Consider the following 16,057-nt stretch of genomic DNA (forward strand, 5'->3'; position numbering starts at 1 on the left):
CGTCGTTTGAGCTTGATGAACCAGCAATAGTTTGTAATTTATGTTGCATTGGTCTGTCCGTCATCTCTGCTGGATCAGGATTCGTTACTATCAGAACTCCCTTTGCCTCTACATCAACCCCTACTACCACGCCTACGTGTTCTAGTAGATTTTGGTGGCATGACTGTATTGTTTCAGAGAAATCTACGTGATAATCAGAAATAGAAATAATGGAACTGTATTGATATGGAACACGATGTTTACTTTTTGCTGAGAACGTAGTGAGATCGAAGTATGAAATAAGTATAATCGTGGTAAGAACGTGCTAAAAGCGCAGTAGAAACGTGTTAAGATCGTGTTGCAATCGGATAACGCGTGGTATGGTCGTAGTGAGAACGTGATGATTGTAGAAAGATCTTGATAAGCGAAGTGAGGTCGCAGAATAAGCGCGGTGAGAACGTATTATAATCGTAGCGCGTTCGTTGTAGAAGCGTAATGAGGACGTAGAAGCATCTTGCAAGCAATGTATGCCGCTCATACTGCGACCTCACCACGATCTGAATTTATTTTTATTTAGATCGCGCGGTGAGCGTGGTGCGATCGTGGTCTAGTGGGACTGGGGCTTAAACAATAAGGATGCGTGATCTTTACTTTTAAGTTTGAAGAGGTAAATCTAAGATGATAATACTGAAGCGTAATTAGCCTCTTTTACAAATAAAGCAAACTATATATTGTTGGCGAGTGAAGGGCTCAAGGACCCCAGAAGAACTGGAAAAAATGATACAAAATCTTTCAGACCCTTTCTTTATCTTAAACGCAAGTTTTAATTTATCTATTTAATTATGTTCTGGTCTCGGAGCAAAAATATGTAGATACAGTGTAAGACTTTTAGTATTTACATGTATGAACAATTATAACAAAAGACATATGTAGGATGATGGAAAAAAATAATGTAATCCACGAAGTCAAGTGCGTGGCGATTGTTAATAATAATAAATACAATATTTATAGAGCGCATTATATCATAACAAAAATTACTCTAAGCGCTTCACATTAACAAATATATAAAATACAAAAATACATAAATCATGATAGATTACAAAGCACTATCTTAAAAGAATTAAACAAGCAAATAAAAATTTATAAGATACTTATAAAAGAAATGAAAAATGCATAAAACTGTCTAAAACTAATGCAGTCAATTAAAAGTATATAAAAACTACAAGAAATCCTTAAAAGCAGTCCGAAATAAATGAGTCTTGAGTTGCTTTTTAAAAACATCTAAGGAATTTACACTCCGTAAAGACGATGGCAAATTGTTCCAGAGTGTAGGCGCAGCCTTGTCAAAACGCCTCTCATCGTAGCTTTTCGTTCGAACGTCATTTGGAGGATGAAGGAGCATACTATTTTCCGACCTGTTTAAACATATTTATTAATAGGGGATTGGAAATTTTCTCCCCGGAACGGGGATCGAACCAGGAACTTATGTTTTTGTATAGTCCGATGCACTAATTAACCTATGTTACTTTTGTATGATGAGGATCAATGGTCTAGTTCCTCGTTGAAGACCCTCCAGCTCCTTTCAAGATGAAGAACAGGAATAAAAGCCCTGTTCATTAATAATTTGTATTTTTTCTATGTATTGTGTGCGATTTTGTCCCGTGTACATTTACTCCACATCTCTTTATTTTCTATTTCGGACCTGGGCACGGCTCAATGCTAGTTCAACCCTCCAATGTTAAAGTTCATATGTTTACGCAGTTTCTTTTGAACAAATTGTACCAGTGGTTTTTTTCGTGAGTAGCTGAAACTCAGCGAAATATAACAATGAGAACATTGAAGATTTATGACAAACTTAATTTGTTAACTAAACATAAATATAGGGATAATACTATTATATACAACCACTGACGAGTCTTATTTAGAATCTATCAAAAATAAAATCGTAAAAACTCATAAATTTCAATTCGTTTCATGTGTTTGGGCTTTTAATTTTGTCAGTTGATAATGGACTTTCAGTTTTGAATTTCCCTTGGAGTTTTGTCCTTTCGTTTATTTTTGTTTTTGTTTATAGCAACCCTTCCCTTTTAAACTTTTCGTTAAAGTGTTTTGTGATATTGGCTTATCCTTTTTTGTTTGTGATTTTCTAATTATTCATTAAGTAACAAATACTTTCATAAAATAAAGAGGTAAATCGAATCGGTATATTGAAGCTCTGATAGAAATACAAAGGTTATGGGGTATCCATCCATGAGACAAAGTCATTACATTCACAGAAAATTACACTTTTTTTTATATAGACACTTTTCGCTCAAATGTCCACAAAGTGAATCAACAAACGGTGTATTATTGGAGTTTTGTGGTGTTTGAAAAGAGAAATAATTATATGATCACTAAAAGGATCTATTATAAATAATAAAATACGATTTGCTGTTAACGCTTATCTCAGTCAAATTATTTTATTAAATTATCATGATGTGAAACATTAATAAAAAAACGATCAGCAGTATCGTTCTGAAACCTAATGTAAATTCATTTTATTTTGAAATGGAATCTCAAGAGAAGAGATAACTTGATTGGGATTAAACCATTTTCAGTATTTAATTTTCTACAAATAAGCGGGAATAATACCAAACAGATAATTCAATTTATTTAAAATAGTCATATTCAAGTCATATTCATTATCAAACTTGATAGAAATATCAATTTTAGGAAATAATCTGACAAACCTAAAGGAATAATATGTCTCATATCGGTTCGGAGTTTTTGTCTCAAAGTCCTTTGAAAAAGATATCATGACATTATGATTTAAATACGACATTTTAATGCAGACATGATGTACAATATAACTTTTAAGTTCAAGTAATCTGAGAAAAAGAAATGATGCTTTCTTTTCTATTCTTTTAAGTATATGAGGAAGATTGGTTGGTTGAGATTGAGATACAGGTGCTCTTGTGAATCCTCCGACTAGTAAACATACTAAATGTGTTTGTGTGGTTTACAGAAAATTGATGATTATGGTATGTCTTGAATAGTAGCTCATTACTTTCATTACTTTATATTCTTTGAGATCCGGGTCAATTTAAAGCTAAACAAACATATATATTGTGCATCATGTGCAAGCGTCTGTCATTGTTTTCGATCTTTTTTATCACTTGACATCTTGGGTTTGATTTTAGTCACCTAGTATATGTTTATTGTTAATGTTAAACACAACTTACAGTTGAATGTAATATTGGTTAATCAGTTGCCCAATAAATATACATCGCTTACAAACAGTAAGCAGTTTTTATTGTTGTATTGTTTACTTTGCAAATAATCATGCAATAACAAGCACACTAGCTTGTAAGACGTCAATTTACGAAAAGAGATGCACTCGTATTGCTTTCGTATACTTCATATCTAAATTTGCATAGCGTAACGGGAATACAAACTATTGGGCAAAGTGGTAATATGAATTCTGAGATACTATCAGCTCTATATTGAAAGAAGATAGCAGCTGTTTTTACGCTAATGCCACACATATGAAAGATACATGCGTTGTATGTAGTCTTTTTCAAGCGCTGTCGATTCACTGCAAGTCTGAGCGAAATATTCTGTTAAAATAAGATCACTCTACACCATTCTGTACATTTAAGAACATTTATATAGTAAAATCACAAAAATACTGAACTCCTGAGAAAAGTTCAAAATGGAAAGTCCCTAAACATACCAAAATCAAAAGTCCAAACACATCAAACGAATGAATAACAACGTTCACTGTCATATTGCTGACTTGATACAAGCATTTTCGTAAGGAAAAAATGGCGGATTGAACCTAGAAGGTATAGTTGGCAAAGATGTTATAAATAGGGATTCAACGGTCAACAGTCTGTTATGTTCTTAATCACTATAAATCAAACAAACGTGTAAACGAAGAAATACAAAGAGGCATATAGACAAAGTACAGTTAATTTAACAAAAATGAAAGACAAAAGCAAATTTACAATTAAAGTACAATAACGCAATGACGGGATGTATAAGTACAGAGCCCCGTCATATGTGTCAAAGAAACACAAAAAGGCATATAGACAAAGCACAATAGCAAAATGAAAGACAAGAATGCAAAAATTATCGGGAAATGGCGTTGTGTGAAAATCGACTAATTATAATATACAGTTGATAGAACAGAACAGGAAAGATCACAATGACTGCAATTTTCTAATGTTATTAAGACTGGTGAAAATAATATTTCAAGTTTTAATTGAAACCATTTTTACCACTTCCTTATTCCCTCATTCAATTAGCCAGTGACATATTGAATGGCTATTCAAGTATTAAATGTCATCCTATTATTCAAGCTATCACTTAAAACAAACCTGCGGGGTATTTCTTATTTCACCAGACAACATATTCATTACTTAAGTGACGAAATAACAAGTCTGTAGAATCAATATTGCAATCTAAAATATTCAGTATGAAAGTGACGTGATACTAAAATTCCTGATACTTATGGCTAGATGTAAAGCGTCCTAAATTCACTTTAACTTAAAATGACTTGTGGTGAACTAAAGGATTGTGTTCTATAAGACTGAGCGCGAACACGTACATATAGCAATGCCTTCATTAATTCATAATGTATCAAAATGATCAAAACTAAATTCCATAAAACAATTCAGATGATATAAAATTTAATTTAGGAATAAATTGAGAAACCGGCCTGACCTCTAACACTCTAGGTGATCAACGAATGTAAACGAAACTGCCAAATAAACTATTGTAGCAGCATCATTTATGGATTGTATGTATAGGTGATAGCTATACTTTATCATGGATGGAAAGTTTCCAAATTTCCTTCATTGTAATTTTCATAACTAAAATATGTGAAATTATTTAGATTATATGACTATCCATACGAAAAACGTGTTTTTTCTTATGAAGTTGTGTTCTTCTTCTCAGGAAAAAGTAGGATTGACTGCTATTCAACTGGTAGTACTGACATTTGTTATGAAGAACCACTGATGACAAAAAAGTCTCCCAAAATCAAAATCATTAAAAGACAACGGTAGTATACCATTGTTAAAACAGTAAACTATCGTTTAAGCAACATCAAATCCGGATAACAAACTAAAACCGAGGGGAAAACATCAATTAAATGAAGAAAATAACGAATCAGCAGAAATTAACACTGACCTACAAAAGCTGCCATCTCCCACATACACAGAAACGAATTGTTGATAACAAACATTCACATGCCTAACTTTGTACAGGACATTTTAAGAAAAGATGGTTGCTTGGACCTGGCCTCATGTCTCGCCAAATTTAGCTCTCTCTTTTTTTTTAAAGTTACCGGCTAAAAGGATAACACTTCGTGAGAAGAATACGATTAAAACAAATTAACGCAAGTCCACTCAGCACAGATGATTACATATTGAATAAATAATATAATATTATAGAGTGTACAGTACAACATGTAATCCGCAAATGAAACAACGCACACCTCATAAGAAGTAATGGCAGCACACTATGACACCACAAACGAGATGTTAACTGTGCGTTACAGGAATGGACTCACGTCACAAATCTGCACACAATGACCCATCGAACCAATGTGTACAATCACTTTTACGGTAACAATTTTTCCGCACCATATGCGCATTTCGACAATACATGTCTTTTCAGTGATGCCCGAGGCAAACATTTTGTATAAATTCTTATTACAAAGATGAAGAGCCATACTGCAATAAGGAACAACACGTATAGACAAATCGATAAGAAAGTAACAACCAAATGCGTGAATGCCAGACATATATATGTCGTGTAAAAGTTGCGATTTTGTACAGGTTATAACATGTACAAAAATATTGTACATGTTATAACTTGTATAATGCAAAAATACAAGTTATAACATGTACAAAAGTACCTCATACATGTTACAACCTGTACAAAATATTGCTATACAATGGTTTTAACTTGTACAAAGTTTAAAATAAATCTTAATGAAGAAAAATATACATTTAAATTCACCAATGCATAAAGAACAACAATAAATAGTCCAGAATGTGTCTCTTTCTGTAGAGGACAATGACCACAAAGTTTAAGAAATATATGTGTCAAGACTTATGTTGGCAAAATGTGTTTTCATGTAATTGTATGTTTTATGCAGTCCTTCATGGCTTAAATAAGTGTGAAACTATTTACTAAAAGCTTGCATTCCTCAATGACAATTACATTAGATACTAGTAACTAAATTCTTCCGAAAAAATTTAAAACGATTCCTAATAGTTTTGGGTAATACTCCTCCCTCTCGTTTAATAGCATGCAAAGACTAAAACAATTTTTATACGTTTACTCGTTGAAAGCAAGATAGAGCTGAAATAGTTTTCATTTGAACACACTTCATTATCAATGTCTTAGGATCTACTCTTCAACATTTTTGGCCTTCAGCATGACTTATGTAAATTTATAACTCATTTTTTGTTTATAAAGTAGTGGCGGATCCAGCCATTTTAAAAAGGGGAATTTCCTAACCAAGAGTAAAGTGGGGTTCCAACTATATGTTCCCATTCAAATGCATTGATCGGCCAAAAAAAAGTAGGTTCCAACCCCCAGACCCCCCCCCCCCCCTCTGGATCCGCCACTGTAAACTATAAGATCATTGCATGAGGCGAATGTCATTTTGATATATCCTGTACTTTGAAAGCATGTATTTGTGGCCTTTGGATGTTGTCTGCTTCATGGGCGGGTTGTTGTGTTTTAGACACATACCTCATTCCAAATGCCAAGTTTATTTGTAGACACATCTATCCTGACTATCCCTTTATGTCTTTTAGTGTCAACTAGAATGAAAGTATTTTACTATTGCCTTCAAAGTGGACACTCACAATTATAATTCACCAAATAAAGATATGTCCATAGACAGTCAGAAGAGGATCTTAAGACATGTCCTAAGATATATCTTATGAAAGGTCTTAAGAATGCTTCGTAATACCGACCCCTGGACAATAACTGTATCAAAAAAGTACAAAACACACTAACATGACGGAATACCTGTACAAAATTGCAACTTGCAAACGACATTTATACCGAATCTCGTCGCCCCGAACGGCGAACATAGACAAAACCCTTGTATTCATAATTTAAAGATGTGTTCTTCATCTATATTCCCAGTACAGTATTTTTAATAGTAAATGTCTGTCTTATGTATTACAGATGTTCACGTAAAACTTGGATATCGAATAGATACAATATATATTGTGACATATACATATGCATGTATGTATACAAGTTACATTACATAGTAGATTATGCTCAACCAATAGATTTTTTTCCCCAAAAAAAATCAACATCAATGACTTCTTGCTTTCTTCCATTATGATGTAATTATTTGAATGGAAGATTTCATGTTGTAATTTATTAGGTTGAAAAGTCGTCGTACGAACACATTTTTTAAGGAAGCTCAGAATGCAAATTATGTCTCGTATATAACGCTTTTACGCTGAAATGAAATAACACTTTAACAATAATATTAATCTTGCTTCATCAAATGAAAAGGTTAGTACGGAAGCGTATTAGCGCCACACATTTTTTTTAATTTTTCTTCCTATGTTTGCGTTCTCACGCAAACCTTTGCGTTATAACGCAAACATTTGCGTTACAACGCAAACCTTTGAGTTTTGTATATATGTCCGTCATTCATTCATTTCGGATGTGATTTACTAGTAGATAAAAAAAGAAACATACATACAAGGCCAAATCATTATAATAAATATGCAAAGGAATAATGGAATACTTGAAGTGCAATTATACATAAATTAAGACTGATTTGTGCATCAGAAAAGTATAAAATTTAACAAGAAAATAGATATAGTTTAGTATATAGTCATATTTAAATTGAAAGATCAAAAATAATGTCATACAATTGTGAAACCTCCAAGTCAAATAGACAAAATGATCTTACTGCTTTAAAATGAATTATTAATAAGGAAACATTTTTTTTAAATCTCAGAATATGATCAAGATTCTTTGATAGAAAGTCATTGAATTTTCATTTCAATATAATGTAGTATTTTTGAGATGCTTGGGTAACAATGTGAATAGAGAGAACATATTTTATAAATAAAACATCTTCATTCTATACATTTATTGCCAAAGGGTAGCTTCTGGAATCTAACCTACTTTACACATTTCTCAAACGAGAGCTTACTTTGGAAGTATATTTATATTCGGTTATAGCTATATTAGCAGGATTGATTTTTTTCTTAGGTATAATAAACCTCAATTTACTCAATTTTCTTTGTAATATATATACTAGTAGTAACATGGATATCGTTTTTGGGGACCTTTATAGTTTGTTGTTTTTTGTGAGCCAATGCTCCGTGTTGAAGACCGTAATTTGGCCTATGATGGTTTACTTTAACGAATAGTGACTTAGATGGGGAGTTTTCTAATTGGCACTCATACCACATCTTCTTATATTATTCTGCTCATTATTAGTCATTGATATGATCTAATTATTCAAGCATTTTACTTTGCAATGACTACAAAGGTGATAAATTTTAATATATACAGCCACCTCCATTAATAACTACTGTTTCCTTTGAATCTTAAATAAGAAATAAGATAAAACAAATGTTTGCGTTATAACGCAAAGGTTTGAGTTATAACGCAAAAGGTTTGCGTAATAACGCAATGTTTGCGTTGTAACGCAAATGTTTGCGTTATAACGCAAAAGGTTTTCGTTATAACGCAAATGTTTGTGTTATAACGCAAAGGTTTGCGTTGTAACGCAAACTTAGTTTGCGTTTAACGCAAATGTTTGCGTTACAACGCAAACATAGGAAGAAAAATAATTAAAAAAAAAGTGTGGCGCTTATACGCTTCCGTAGGTTAGTGTACTTTAATCGCTTTTATTCAAATTCTTGATATTTCAAATAAAGATATGCAATGTTTCATAAAATTTTCTTTTAGAATACATACCTTTAAATTTCCAATAATTTCATTTTGAGAAAATAAAAATCATCAATATGTTGGCATGTTCAATAATCGCTTTGTTTATGATATTTCTTTATAGTCAAAAACGGCGATAAAAAAAAAATTATATGAAAAGATAATAACAACAGCATAAATTAAAGTTCTTAATTGAAATAAACACATAACTTTCCCCAAGATATTATGATAATTATAACATGTATTCGAACAAGAATTATTTCTCCATTATATAGAAAAGATCAAAGAAAAATGAAAACATATAACAATAAAAGAACAGAGTTCTGTAATGATGCAGTACTATCAGTTTAATAAAATGTTTAAAGCTTGAGTCACACAATAGTTATGGAAGATTAGATTGTATGATGTTTAAGTGAAACGGATACCGCGACACTATATCAAATTCTTTGATAACACAGATTTATGAACAATTTTGTGCTATTTATTTCAACCCCTTTCCGTTCTGACAGTCGTTCCTGAACAATATTAGAGTTCAGATTTATTTAATTCGTAAGTTACGCATTGTTGCATATTTTTAAGTCGAGGGTACTCGTCACCAGTGACTCAGCAAAAGGTTGTTGAACGAGGGTATGTCAAATAAAGTCGCGTTCTTTTTGTAAAACGGTTCATCGAAAGTTCTTGTTGATAAATATTCCGTATCAACTTCACAAATAATACACGATGGTCTTGAAGTATATATGCAAGGTCCATGTACTGACATACTTGTTTGTTTTATAGTGATTACGATTATTACAAGGTAACTTAAAGGTTTACCGTAGAACAAAATTGAACATTTATATAAAAAAAAAAAAAGAACGAATTTTAATAGTTTTTCCCTAAAACATGTTTTAAACAGTTCTACACTAAACTTATTTAAACAGTTCAAACCTGAAAGAGATCCCGGCAGTTATATTATACAATATTACAGTCCGTGTGATGGTGGTTTTTTTTTTACTTTATAAAAACTTCTTCTAAAGATACATGAAGATTTCAAGTCTGATCCCAATTACATACAAAATCAAGCACCGGAAGTCATTTTAAGCAACCATGCAATCAAAATGTCTGCTTTGTGCAATATTAGGCGTCCCATGTGATGGAAACCCTCCCTAAACTAATATTAATTTTAAGTAAGAAATGGAGATGTATGGTTAAGAGAATCATAATGAATAGATTTGCCATCATATCAACCACAAGGAGCTTTCTGTGACTTAATGTATTTTACAGATGTAATTAAATTAGGATATAGCGATTCAGACAATTATGTAAATAGTCAGTGATTTCCATAATTGTTCCGTCTATCCATAATTGAAGAAATACAGAGTAACGGTTTGAAGCCACAGTTTTGTCAATTGCTATTACGGTTTTGTAAATAGCGAACGGCTTTTTCATCATCTTTCTATTCAAAAACAATTTTCATCAACGGCAACGTAAATTGATTTGTTAAAAATTCCGCGGTAATTATTAGAGTACTTCTATTGCACGAAAATATTCACGAAAGGTTTACACTACGGTAAAATCAAGACAATTATTTAAGAAGATGTGATAAGATACCAGTATTTGACTTAGTAAGTTTTTTTTTCTTTCATTTGGGGTCCAAAAGAAATTTAAAGAATTATATCTCCTTAAAGTTTTATTTAAAAAAGTATGAATAAATTGAATTGAGAGTGTATATAATTGAGACAACACTAGTACTTATGAAGTATAACGTTTGTGTTTCATCAAATCAAACTGGTTGCATTAAAACGTGTTCTACTAGTCCGATTATCAGCAAAAACGTTCTATGTATTCCTATTAAAATCGAAATCATTCTATCATATAAAGAATATGTGGTACGAGTGCCAGTTATTCTTGGAATTGATGCTGAATCTAATAAGTTAAGCAAAACTTTAACTTTAATTAAAAAATTAAAATAATGTGGTATGATTGCTGAATGGGACAACAATTCTTCAAAGACCAACCGACACAGATGTACGCAATAAAGAGTTAGATAACGGCCTTCGAAAATGAAATTCCAGAACAAGGGGAAATTCACTAATGCCAACCGGACATAGGTAGGTTTTTCAAAACCTCGCATAACATTCAATGTGTCAGTCTTTGAGCGACTTTATTAGTTTTTACTACAGCCACAAATATGAGATTTCGTAGTTATCTATGCTCGTCATTCCATCATTCTAAACTCAACTAGTTCATCGACTCATTTATAGTACAATGTTTTATATGAAAGAACGACCTAGACTACATTGTATGTGCGACAAGACTGTATGCAGACTGAGGTATATGTGTTATACCAACATACACATGTACTTATTAATGTCATATTATTCTCTTTGTTCTTTCTTTCTTATAATCAGAATCGTTCTTAATATCTTGTAAATGGGCATAGGACATTTCAACGAAAATAAAGATATGAACATAGGGTGTTTAAGCGCCGACCTCCCAGAAAATATTAGCGCCATATTTTTAACCTTACCTGGATTTGTATGCCCTACCTACGATAGTAGATGGGCATTATGTTTTCTGGCCTGTCCGTCTGTTCGTCCGTCCGTTCGTCCCACTTCAGGTTATTTTTTTTGGTCAAGGTAGTTTTTGATGTAGTTAACTTAGTACAAATGTTCCCTATGATATGATCTTTCCAATTTTAATGGCATATTAGAGTTTTAACCCCAATTGCATGTTCCACTAAACAGAAATTGATAGTGCGAATGGGGTATCCGTGTACTATGGAAACATTCTTGTTTTAATCGGACTTTGATCGAAATTTCCTTTTACTAATAGTTTTATAATGTTAAAAAAAATTTAACAAGAAAGAAAAAAGAAGGAAGTTTTTTTTTAAATTAACACGTTTTATTTGTTTTACACTCGAGTAATTCGTCCAATTCTTGCTAATTATTGGTAGGATAGTACTGAGAACTATAATTCAGTGGCCGTGCAAATAATGTTATGCTATTTTCATTTTCGTTCAAATGTGTGATAAAATATCGATGCTCAAATACTCTATACCTTTGCGCTCAAAGGTCCTTTTTTTGCGCTCAAATGTCTTGTCATTTCACTCAAGTGCCCATTACCGCATTTTAGTCGTTAACCAAATTGTTGAAACATTTGAACTTGGAGAGTATTTGCTTAAGTTTTTTCTAGAAATAAACACTGTGTCTGTCAATTTGGAATAATTTTTGATTCAGAATTATTACGATTTTGATTAATTCAATTTTGTAGTTTTCCTTTAACTTTTTTAAGAACTTTTAACTTATACCTCGCAAGTCCTTAATTATTCAATAGCATTTGAATTGAAAATTACAAGATCCTACAAACTTTAAAATGAATGCACTGAATTTATAAAACTAACAGTTCCATGTTTATAATGACATTTTCATCTGTATGAAATCGAATTCCATGTTGGCATTTTCTGCTAATCGCATTCCTTTATATAACAATTGAAAATAGTGAAGGAGAATTAGAAAAGTCATACGAATTCGGTAAAGTGACACGAACACATGTGGATCTATTATTCAAACATAAATCAATTCATTAAAACATTATCAGAAATGACTGTCACAATGGAATATTAAAAGCCATAGAATTTCAAAAGCGTCAAATCGATAATCTTGTTCAATAAAAAGGAGATGTGGTTTAGTTGTTTTTTTCTGAATTTTGTGTTTCTAAAATATTTTTTCTTAGTCCGCCTTTGCATGCTGTCATGCTACACTGCATCATTCGGTCTCTTTATTTGGAGCAGCATGAATATTTTTGTTGATACCGAGGCGACATCAAAGCTGGTAAGATTGAATTATATTAGGAATTGTATTTACCATATTCTAGTACATAGACAATACTTCGATTTTCTGAATATACAGAGTAGTTAAGCTATTACAATTTCGGGTTGTAAAAAGTAAAGCAGGAATGCAGGAATGCTAGCAAAATAAAAATGGTCTTGATAAAATATTGCTATATGAACATATGGAGATGGAGATGTGGTATGTTTCCAAGGAGACGACTATCCACCAAAGGTTAAATGAAGTGGACGTAAGCAGTTTTAGGCTACCTTACGACCTTCAACATGGACGGTTACTTATACATTGTACATCCCAAAAGACACTTCGTACAGATAAGCGAGTACTCACAGTTACTGTTTGCTAGATCTAAGCCAATAACAACCTATACAAATATAGTTTATCTAGTAAAACTAAAATATCAATCAGTACACATTCCAAATCCTATGTTTTTTACAAAATCAACGTAAAATTTAGGATGTGCTATTCTGTTTGAAAGAACTTTCTTACAGGTACAGACAAACTTGTTGATCAAAATTCTTTGTTTCCATTGAAGAATTAAATAAATGTTTCCAGTAATATGTGGTAACGACATTCCTGATGTATTTACCAGTAATGCATAGGTTATAGAAATTTATAACAGTAAAGGAGGAAGTCTGTTATATTAAAGGGCACAATTGACGTCCATAGGAATAACTACTGTCGATAAACTTTGTTGCCGAAATGTTCAAAAATGTTGTTTAAAAGAACATTAAGTGTTTTTAATCATCACATTAAAACATCCAGTAAGTATATTTAGCATATCTTCCTATCTCGTCAGAGTATAAAAATCCATTCAGATTCCTGTTAAAATTAAGTTAAGTAAAGTGGCAACTTCAGATGATGAAGCCTCTACAAAATTTGAATACTGCTTTTAATTGAAAAACATACTTTCTTTAATTTCTTTGGTAAATAAAAGAGAATCAACAAATATATCTCGTAATCACCCATTACATACTTACGTTCCTAACCAAGAAGTTTCTTTATCCTATTACAAAGATTCTTTTAAATGTTCTAATTACTACCAGAAATGGCTTCCAGTTATCTTCTGAAGATGTGTATGCCACTATCGATAAAAATCAAGGCAAGAATAATTCATCGATTTTCAAATATCAGTTCACCGATTTTCAAATATCGTACATCTCTTCAAACTTGGAAGAATTACATCAAAGCAATACACATACACTGTTTTGTTTCATGCATTTATTTAAAAAGTTGAATTATTCTAGCACAAAAATTTCAATTTTCATCAATTCATTCCGTTTTTACTTATATGCGTTGTTTTCATCCTTATTTATTTCTTACGAAAAAGACCAAATCGAAATAATACCTTTACCAATTAACTGGTTGTATTTCAAATATTTGATGTGTCCTTAACACAAATGACCATGCAAAACATTTTCATTTTTATAAATACTTATATACATTTATAAGTAAGAAGATTTGGTACAAGTGCCATTGAGACAATTATACACTGTAAAAATCGTGCTCAGAATTTAAACACTTACAGGTACAGACAAACTTGTTGATCAAAATTCTTTGTTTCCATTGAAGAATTAAATAAATGTTTCCGGTAATATTTGGTAACGACAGTCCTGATGTATTAACCAGTAATGCATAGGTTATAGAAATCCAAAATGGTGTAATACTGAAATGTTTAAACCTTGGAAAAGACAGTTATTGATGTTAATATTTGGTTTATTTTAAATAAACTCCTTTAAACTCCTATAAGCAGTATAGTTAGAGAATTCTTGATTATTTAACGAAAAATTATCATCAAGATAACGGTGGGTGTTGTTGAATTTATCAATTTAATGGAATTGAGACGGTTATTTACTGTGTCTGGTCTTAAACTGTGATTTATAACAGTAAAGGAGGAAGTCTGCTATATTAAAGGGCACAATTGACGTCCATAGGAATAACTACTGTCGATAAACTTTGTTGCCGAAATGTTCAAAAATGTTGTTAAGGAGAACATTAAGTGTTTTTAATCATCACATTAAAACATCTAGTAAGTATATTTACCATATCTTCCTATCTCGTCAGAGTATACAAATCCATTCAGATTTCTGTTAAAATTAAGTTAAGTAAAGTGGCAACTTCAGATGATGAAGCCTCTACAAAATTTGAATACTGCTTTTAATTGAAAAAACATACTTTCTTTAATTTCTTTGGTAAATAAAAGAGAATCAACAAATATATCTCGTAATCACCCATTACATACTTACGTTCCTAACCAAGAAGTTTCTTTATCCTATTCCAAAGATTCTTTTAAATGTTCTAATTACTACCAGAAATGGCTTCCAGTAATCTTCTGAAGATGTGTATGCCACTATCGATAAAAATCAAGGCAAGAATAATTCATCGATTTTCAAATATCAGTTCACCGATTTTCAAATATCGTACATCTCTTCAAACTTGGAAGAATCACATCAAAGCAATAAACATACACTGTTTTGTTTCATGCATTTATTTAAAAAGTTGAATTATTCTAGCACAAAAATTTCAATTTTCATCAATTCATTCCGTTTTTACTTATATGCGATGTTTTCCTCCTTATTTATTTCTTACGAAAAAGACCAAATCGAAATAATACCTTTACCAATTAACTGGTTGTATTTCAAATATTTGATGTGTCCTTAACACAAATGACCATGCAAAACATTTTCATTTTTATAAATACTTATATACATTTATAAGTAAGAAGATTTGGTACAAGTGTCATTGAGACAATTATACACTGTAAAAATCGTGCTCAGAATTTAAACACTTGTGATACATGTTTAGATCTTAATGTGTTTAGGATTGTGTTTAATTTCTTCACACATTTTTCAGGATAATGCATTAAGCACATAATATTTAAACCTGACGTGAATTTAAACACGTTTAAAAATGAAAGTGTATAGAAATTAAACACATTTTTCTAAACTAAACACGATTCTTAACACAATCCCAAACACATTGTACCGAGACACGTTTAAATCTGCACATGTAAAAAAAAAAAAGCGCGCAAAACATGTGTTTAGAATTGTGTTTAGGATCTAAACACCATTTTTACAGTTTATTCATCCTTTATAAATATTATTATGATATCAACATACTAGCTTACATTCAACTCTTATTTATAATGTTCTTCGATTTATGTATTTTTGTCAATTTCATTAAGCTTTCATTCATACTATCATTGGACCAAAAAGGAAAAATGAACAAGACTGACTTACACTTATTTTGATAAGTTAAAATGTCTCTAAATCTATAATGATTTTCTCTTATACTTTTTAATTATGTTTTGAATACCTGCATAG

This window comes from Mytilus trossulus, chromosome 6 (assembly GCF_036588685.1).
Source record: "Mytilus trossulus isolate FHL-02 chromosome 6, PNRI_Mtr1.1.1.hap1, whole genome shotgun sequence".
NCBI lineage: Eukaryota > Metazoa > Mollusca > Bivalvia > Mytilida > Mytilidae > Mytilus > Mytilus trossulus.